This window comes from Mustela erminea, chromosome 6, assembly GCF_009829155.1.
Source record: "Mustela erminea isolate mMusErm1 chromosome 6, mMusErm1.Pri, whole genome shotgun sequence".
Lineage (NCBI taxonomy): Eukaryota > Metazoa > Chordata > Mammalia > Carnivora > Mustelidae > Mustela > Mustela erminea.
Genome location: NC_045619.1, coordinates 145,084,250 through 145,092,972, shown reverse-complemented (window position 1 = coordinate 145,092,972; position 8,723 = coordinate 145,084,250). Strand labels below are relative to the sequence as shown.

The 8,723-nt window shown below is 44.7% G+C and overlaps 1 long non-coding RNA gene across 1 annotated transcript in view; it reads right to left on the bottom strand.

Moving 5' to 3' along the window:
- Positions 1-8,723, bottom strand: part of LOC116594475 — a 55,546-nt gene that overhangs the window by 1,925 nt on the left and 44,898 nt on the right. Inside the window, exon 3 of the long non-coding RNA XR_004287240.1 lies at positions 169-335. This is a non-coding gene — a long non-coding RNA (uncharacterized LOC116594475). The remainder of the gene's footprint in view (positions 1-168; positions 336-8,723) is intronic.

Below are 8,723 nucleotides of genomic sequence, written 5' to 3'. Positions count from 1 at the left end.
CGCCCCCTGCTTGAGTTCTCCCTCTCTCAGGTGTCTCTCTCTCTCAAATATTAAATAAAATCTTAGGGTGGGGGGGGAGGAAATGCAATGGTTTCCCAAATTTCCAAGGCAATTTTAAGACCCAAAAAGTAATACTCTAAGCCGAGGAGTTTCACCTTCTGGTCTCACCAACAGAGTGGATAGTGCTTCTCAGACCTTCCAAGCGTCCTTCTAGAATGAGCCCATTTGTGCCAGAAAATATATACATATGCTTGGTTCTGCAGGGAAGCTCCAGGATGAACAACAGCCGCCCTTCTGTGTTGCTGAAGTTGTGAACCAGGAACAGTGATTTTTCACTTAAAAAGAAATCATATTGTTATTGTCAACACTAAAGGAACAAACCCTTTTAAACATTTCAGAGAGAAAGGAAGAGTTTTATTCAAACCCAAGTCGAGACAACTGTCTAGGAGACACAGTCTTCACAAGGGAGGAAAATTTGAGGCAGATTTCTATATTCATTCTGTTTTGTTTTACAGAGTTACACATCATCATGAGGAAGAACATTCCAGAAAGTTACAGATTTTTTCTTATGTTTTCAGTATGTGCAAGTCAGTATGACTTTAATCTTATGGGAGCGGGGGAGGTTCTTTTGTTTTTCTTATCTTTATGTTTGCAATGGCATTTTTTGGGTGATCTTTTTCTTCTCAGAGCAGATGTACATCATGTTCTTGGGGCAGAGATAGGGCCCAGGCTCTGAGGTTTTGCCCAGGCATTTTGAGCTTGGTAAAATGTTAAAGGATAGCTTCCCTGGGACCCCAGAATCTGGGCCCACTGATGGTAAAAGACAAAAATTTCCATTATCATTCTAATTACTACTAAATAGAGGAACCAGAGACAAAAGCACCTTTAACAATACTACTAAGAGATCAAAATGATGCCTACAGAAGGTTACCTATTCCATGGTCAACACGGGTAACAGAGGTGTTCACAGAAGCTGGGCTTCTCCCTTTCTTCTGCCCAAATCTCTGAAGCACACAGATAATTTAAAGTCAGAATTTTAGAACCTCCCAACATCTTAGAGATGTCTGGCACCATTCCCTTGGACTACAGAATAAAACAGAGTAGCTCATTGTACCAACACCAATTTAAACATGAAGTCCCCCTAAAGCTTGGATACACTGTCTTGGTTCTTTCCCTGCAGATATTGACTAATATTAAGTCATAGTCATACCATATAAACACTATGATGGTTGGGAAGTAAGTAATCGTGGGTAAGGGAATAGTTTAGCAATGTTTATAAGCATTGTCTCACTTTGTAGAAGAGGCTGAGCTGAGAGTTTTAAAATACTATTTCTGACCTGTCTTACAACACACTCTGAATATACCAACCTGAATCAATTTTAAAAAGATAGTTCTTTCAGTAAGTTTAATATCAGAAAAACATTATAATGTCTCTATTCCTAGGGATATTTGAGTATCTTATTTACAGGTCTTCCATGCTTAATCATCATGATGGGCAGAGGTAAAAAGGCCAGCTGAATTCATCCCAGTTGACCGCACAACAAGAAAATCCTGAGACTTGAGATGTTTCCAGATCGAGAAGACCAGAGATAAGAGGGAAATGGTACCGTATATGGAATAACAAGTGATTTGGAGTCAGTTTGGGGATCCCACTTAGGTTTCTGACACTCAAATCCTCTGTGACTCGAATCATCTCTGAGCCACTGTCTAACCATCTAGAAAGTGTGACTGATAACATCTACATCATAGTTTGGAAGTGTAAGGGAGAATTCCATAAAGAGCCAGTGTGCTGGCTCTCAAGACAGGTGCTCAAGGAGCCATCATGACTATTTTGGTCTATTTCTTTTCTGGAAGAAAGAACACATGTTGAATCCATATTTCCAATACATGACTCCCAAGATGATTTTCAACCCTTAAGGAAGGTCAAGAACCTGCTGTTTTATCATATTGCACTGAGAAAATATGCTGTTGGGCTGGTGAGGAAAATACAATAGCACCGTCATCACTAGGGGTGTGGAGCTTCCCATTTCCACATGGCCATGTTGTCCCTCTTAGCTCAGGGCCACCAGAAAGGGCAGCCTGGGTGGGGGGGCACCATCATCACTAGGAGTGGAAAGCTTCCCATTTCCATATGGCCATGTTGTCCCCCTTAGCTCAGGGCTACCAAAAAGGGCAGCTATTGGGGGACAACAGGCCAAGGCTGCAAGGTGTGACTGGGGCAGGCAGAACTCTGACTTAAGGCTCAACTCCTGTCTAGCTTATTACACTGTTCTTTGCAGATAGAGTGCCATTGTCTGTGAGCTCTGATGTAGGAAAGGTTGAGAATTTCCCTTGTGATTCTTTCTGGGACCCTTAGGATATGTAGCAAAGTTACATTTAATTTTTAAACATTGAGAGATTTCCTGCTGTTCTTTTCATTGTGACTATAGCTCAATTCTCCTGTGGTCTAAGAATATAATCTAGTTAATTTCAGGCTTTAAAATGTGTAGACTTGCTTCATGACCCAACATTTCCTCTACTTGGGTAAATATCCTAGGACCATTTGAAAATAATGTATTCTGTATTTAATGTGTAGTGTTTCATATATATCAATGAGGTCACATTTGTTATCAATGTTTCATCAGCTTTTTCTATCAGATATTGAGAAAGGTATATTAAAATCTTCAAACAATGCTACTCTAGTAACATTGTATTAGAGAATCCACCAAGTGTTGTAAGGCAAGAGAAACAAAAAGAATAAGAATTGAGGGGATGGGGCACCTGGGTCGCTCAGTGGGTTAAAGCCTCTGCCTTCAGCTCCGGTCATGATCCCAGGGTCCTGGGATCCAGCCCCATGTTGGGCTCTCTGGTCAGTGGGGGCCTGCTTCCTCATCTCTCTCTCTCTCTCTCTCTCTCTCTTTGCCTGCCTCTGTGGCTGCTTGTGATCTTCGTCTGTCAAACAAATAAATAAAATCTAAAAAAAAAAAAAAAAGAATTGAGGGGATAATTGTGACTATTCACAGATAATATGAGGGTATACAAATAAAATATTAAGTAGTCTATAAATACACTATTAGAATTCAAAATGGAAAACTTGCAAATCTTGGAACCAAGAAAGCAATACAGAAAGCAGCCAGGGGAAAGAGATTTCTTATGGATTGATAGAGGGAGGAACATCAGAATAATGTCAGACCTGTCCACAGAGACCTGGCAAGCCAGGGCTGGCAGGACATATTTAGGATACTAAATGAGAAGAACATGCGGCCAAGGATACCTTATCCAGCAAGGCTGTCATTCAAAGAAAAAATAATACCCATTCTTCTGAAGCTGTTTCAAAAAATAGAAACAGAAGGAAAACTTCCAAACTTGTTCTATGAGGCCAGCATTACCTTGATCCCAAAACCAGGCAAAGACCCCATACAAAAGGAGAATTGCAGGCCAATATCCCTGATGAAAATGGATGCCAAAATACTCAACAAGATCCCAGCCAATAGGATCCAGTACATTAAAAGAATTATCCATCGTGACCAGCTGGAATTTCTTCCTGGGATGCAAGTGTGTGGTTCAACATTTGCTAATCAATCAACATGATAGAACACATTAGTAAAAGAAAAGACAAGAGCCATAGGATCCTCTCAATTAATGCAGAAAAAGCATTTGACAAAATACAGCACCATTTCCTGATTAAAACTATCCAAAGTGTAGAGATAGGGGGGACATTCCCCAGTTTCATAAAAACCATCTATGAAAAGCCCACATTCTCAATGGGGAAAAGCTGAGGGCTTTTTCCTTAGGATCAAGAACACAACAGGGATGTCCACTGTCACCACTGTTGTTCAACATAGGACTAGAAGTCCTAGCCTCAGCAATCAGACTACAAAAAGAAATAAAAGGCATTCAAATTAGCAAAGAAGTCAAACTCTCTCTTTGCAGATGAAATGACACTTTGTGTGAAAAACCCAAAAGACTCCACTCCCAAATTACTAGAGGTCATATAGCAATTCAGTAATGTATCAGGATACAAAATCAATGCACAGAACTGTTGCTTTTCTATACACTAAGAATGGAACCATAGAAAGAGAAATTAGGGAAATGATTCCATTTACAACAGCACCAAAATCTGTAAGAAATCTTGGAATACACCTAACCAAAGAGGCAAAGGATCTATAGAAACTACAGAACAGGGCGCCTGGGTGGCTCAGTGGGTTAAGCCGCTGCCTTTGGCTCAGGTCATGATCTCAGAGTCCTGGGATCAAGTCCCACATCGGGCTCTCTGCTCAGCAGGGAGCCTGCTTCCTCCTCTCTCTCTGCCTGCCTCTCTGCCTGCTTGTGATCTCTGTCTGTCAAATAAATAAATAAAATCTTTAAAAAAAAAAAAAAAGAAACTACAGAACACTTATAAAAGACATAGAGGAAGACACAAAAAGATGGAAAACCATTCCATGTTCATGGACCAGAAGAATAAACATAGCTAAAATGTCTATGCTGCCCAGAGCAATCTACACTTTCAACCCCATCCCTATTAAAATACCATTGGCGTTTTTCATAGAGCTGGAACAAACCATCCTAAAATTCATTTGGAAACAGAAAAGACCCCACACAGCCAGAGAAATGTTGAAAAAGAAAACCAAAGCTGGGGCATCACAATGCCTGACTTGAAGCTATATTACAAAGCTGTGACAGCATGGTATTCACACAAAAACAGACACATAGATCAATGGAACAGAATAGAGACTCCAGAAATGGACCCTCAACTCTATGGTCAACTCATCTTTGACAAAAGCAGGAATGAATATCCAATGGAAAAAAGACAACCTCTCCAATTAATGGTGCTGGGAAAATTGGACAACCAGATGCAGAAGATTGAAACTCAACCATTCTCTTACATCACACACAAAGATAAACTCAAAATGGATGGAAGACCTCAATGTGAGACAGCAATCCATCAAAATCCTAGAGGAGAACATATGCAGTCACCTCTTCCACATCAGCCACAGCAACTTCTTCCTAGACACATCAGCAAAGCCAAGGGAAACAAAAGCAAAAATGAACTATTGGGACTTTGTCAAGATAAAATATTTCTGCACATCAAAGGAAACAGTCAACAAAACAAAGAGGCAACCCATGGAATGGGAGATGTTTGGAAATGACATATCATATAAAGGGCTGGTATCCCAGGTCTATAAAGAACTTCCCAAACTCAACACCCAAAAAAGAAATAACGGCTAACAGATACATGGTAACACGTTCAACACCACTTGCCATCAGGAAAATACAAATCAAAACCACTATGAGATACAACTTTACACCAGTCAGAATGGCCAAAATTAACAAGTCAGGAAATGACAGATGTTGGCGAGGATGTGGAGAAAGGGGAACCCTCCTTGACTATTGGTGGGAATGCAAGCTGGTGCAGCCACTCTGGAAAACAGTATGGAGGTTCCTCAAGATGTTAAAAATAGAACTACTCTACCACCTAGAAATTTCACTACTGGGTGTTTACCTCTAAGATACAGACATAGTGAAAAGAAGGGCACCTGCACCCCAATGTTCATGGCAGCAATGTCCACAATAGCCAAACTGTAGAAGGAGCTGAGATGACCCTCAGTACATCAATGGATAAAGAAGATGTGGTTCATATATACAATGGAATATTCCTCAACCATCAGAAAGGATGAATACCATCTTCATTAATATGGATGGAACTGGAGGGGATTATGCTGAAGGAAATAAGACAGGCAGAGAAGAACAATTTCCATATGGTTTCACTCATATGCGGAACGTGAGGAATAGTGTGGAGGACCACAGGCAAAGGGAGGGAAAACTGAATGGGAAGAAATCAGAGAGGGAGACAACCCATGAGAGACTCTGGACGCCGGGAACCAAGCTGAGGGTTACAGAGGGGAGGGGAATGGGGTGACAGGGTGAAAGGTATTAAGGAGGACACACGTTGTGATGAGCACTGGATATTACATGCAACTAATGAATTATTGAACACTACATCAAAGACTAATGTTGTACTGTATGATGGCTCACTGAACATAAATAAATAAATAAATATGCTTTCTACATGAAAAACATAAAACAATGGGAACAGAATTTCAGATTTGTATGATGAAATATTCTCAAGATATTTGTCACAGCAGTGTAAATATACTTAACACTATTGGACTTTATACTGAAAATGTTTAAAATGGCCAAATCAATGCAGGGATTTTTTATAATTTTTTAAAAGTACATTCTGTAGGATTCCCTTTTTATAAAGATTTTATTAATTTATTTTAGAGAGTGAGAGAGAGCATGGCATGAGAGTGGTGAGAGAGGCAGCAGGGGGAAAAGAGAATCGTGAGCCCACACTGCACTGAACACAGACCCTACATGGAGCTTGATCCCACACTGTGAGATCACATCCTGAGCCAAAATCGAGTCAGCAGCTTAACCGACTGAGCCACTATCCATCTCCTTGGGCATTAGTATTGGTGCATTCCCTGCTCTCTCCACCACCACTGTACTGAACACTCCTGAAAATGTGTCTATGAAAAATCATGCCAGAATTTCCTGAGGTGAGTCTGAGTACAAGCACTGCTAGGTGATGGGTGCACCTGCGGCCTGGGAGGGGTGCTGCTCATTGTTTTCTCAGACAGGTGTACCTGTCACCCTTCTCTCCAGGAGACTCCCATGTCCCCAGGCACCTGAAGGCCACTTGGCCCAGGAATTCACCTTCTCTAGAAGAGGAGAGATGGGACTTCTTTCTCTGGCCAGGACTACGAACCCTGATCCTGGGAAAGGAGAGCCCTCCTGGGACTCCTGGCCCAGCAAGGCAGCTGTGGTCACTGTGCATGTAACAGCGCCAGAGAGGCTGGGCCTTTTAGGGAATGAGTGCTTTAAACCAGCCTTGCATGGGGCATGTGAGAGCAGCAGCCCCTGCTTGTTGGGGAGCAGTGATGTGTGCAGAAGGAGGGAGGCAGGGGTGGAGCCTTCTAAGCCACACCACAATCTCTCCCTTGGTCCTGAAACCAGCAGGAAGGATGCTCTAAGGACAGAGAGTCCAGATTTCCCATCCAGGGAAAAGGGGCCCTCTGGAGGGCACTGAAGCTGCCAGCCCTGCCAGCCGCAGGCCATTTGCACAGGATCACCCCCAGTGCTTCCTTAGCACATTGTCCTTGTTCGTGTTTGGACAGTGATTGACCCACTCAGTGCTGATTCACTTTTAGAGGTGGACTAGAACCCTTTCAGGGCCTGCTCGTGGGTCAGAGGACCCCACCCAGAGAAGCAGAAGATGTCTCTCTTCCTCCAACACTGGGGAAGGCAGCCACCATCCTGGGGCAGGACCTGGGCCAGGCGTGTGTTCTTTCTGAAGTCCCTGTGTTCAATGGGCATTGCTGTGCCTGAGTAAGGACCCCTCAGCCCCAGAGTCAGGAGTCATGAGGAGCTGTCTCCCATCCTGGCCTATGAGGTTTGCTTTGGGGGTGAGAGCCCCTCAGATCCCCAGAGATAGCTACCCACCCCGTGCCATGTGGGGACATGACCTTGAGCATCCTCAGACAGGTAGAGGAATGTGCACCTATGCACACCACCACCACTCTGACTGCCCAGCCCGGGGTCAGAAGGGGCAGACACCCTGGGAGTAAGGTGGGTGACAAGGGGGAAAGAAGAAGAGGTCAGAGATATCTGGGCAATGGTGCAGGGGCCTCAGGACCCCAGGTCCATAGCATGGGGACAAAGGACAGGCCAGACTGATGGTCAGGGGTCCCCAGGGACCCAGGAGGGTTTCCAGTTTATTGGGAGAGGACAGGGTCTGGGGTCTGGGGTCCATCACCATCCTGGTCTACTGGAAGTAGGAAGAGGTACCCACCCACCCCCAAGTCCAGATAGGGCTACAGCACAAAAGGCCTCACCTTACTTGTCTGTCAATTGGATTGTAGAGATGGGGTGTCCTTATGGCCCCACAGGCTTGTAGCAAAGTCTGTTGGCCTTGGATCTTCACCCTGACCCACCGTGCTCCGAGTCATGGGAAAATGGTTTGTTCTCCCTCGGTCTTTCTGAGCAGAGGACAACCTGGGGGCTTGTGGGGCTGAGGACCTGGGTTTGCAGAACGTGGCAGAGCACTGGAGCGCTGGTTTGGGGACCAAGTTGAGGACCCTCCTTGTTGCAGCCTCAAGGTCCCCATTTGGAAGAGGTTCCAGAGTCAGTGCTCTGCTCAGGGTGAGGAGGCCTTAAGAGAGAACCAAGCACCAGGACAGGAGAGGGAAATGGGGAGAAGGTAGGCCTCCGAGGTTTCTCACATCGCCCCCAGAGACCACAGATCCTGCTCCTGGGAGAGACACAGAGACACGCGGAGAAGACAGAGACAGAGAATGAACACAGAGAGGGAACCAGGAGAAGTTACAGACTTTCTTCCATCAGGTTGGAAACAACATCCCATCATTGTGCTCCCTCCTATTCCTGAGAGCACAGTCACACAGGCCACCCACGCTGGAGGAGAGAGAATGCCACGGATGTGTGACCGGGATTCAGGAATGCCAGGAACCACTGTGGGGACTGCCCAGCACATGGGCACAGACGAGGCCCTGGGACCTGGGCCCAAAACTAATGGGAGCCCCTGGAAGTCTGTGTGACAAGAGGACAAGGTCAGAATCAGTTCACTGCAACCTTCCCACAGGGGCCGGGAGACACGCAGAAGGAGGATGGCTTTGGCTGGACCCCAGAGCAGACCCAGGCCCCTCCGAGCAGTGTTCTATGCC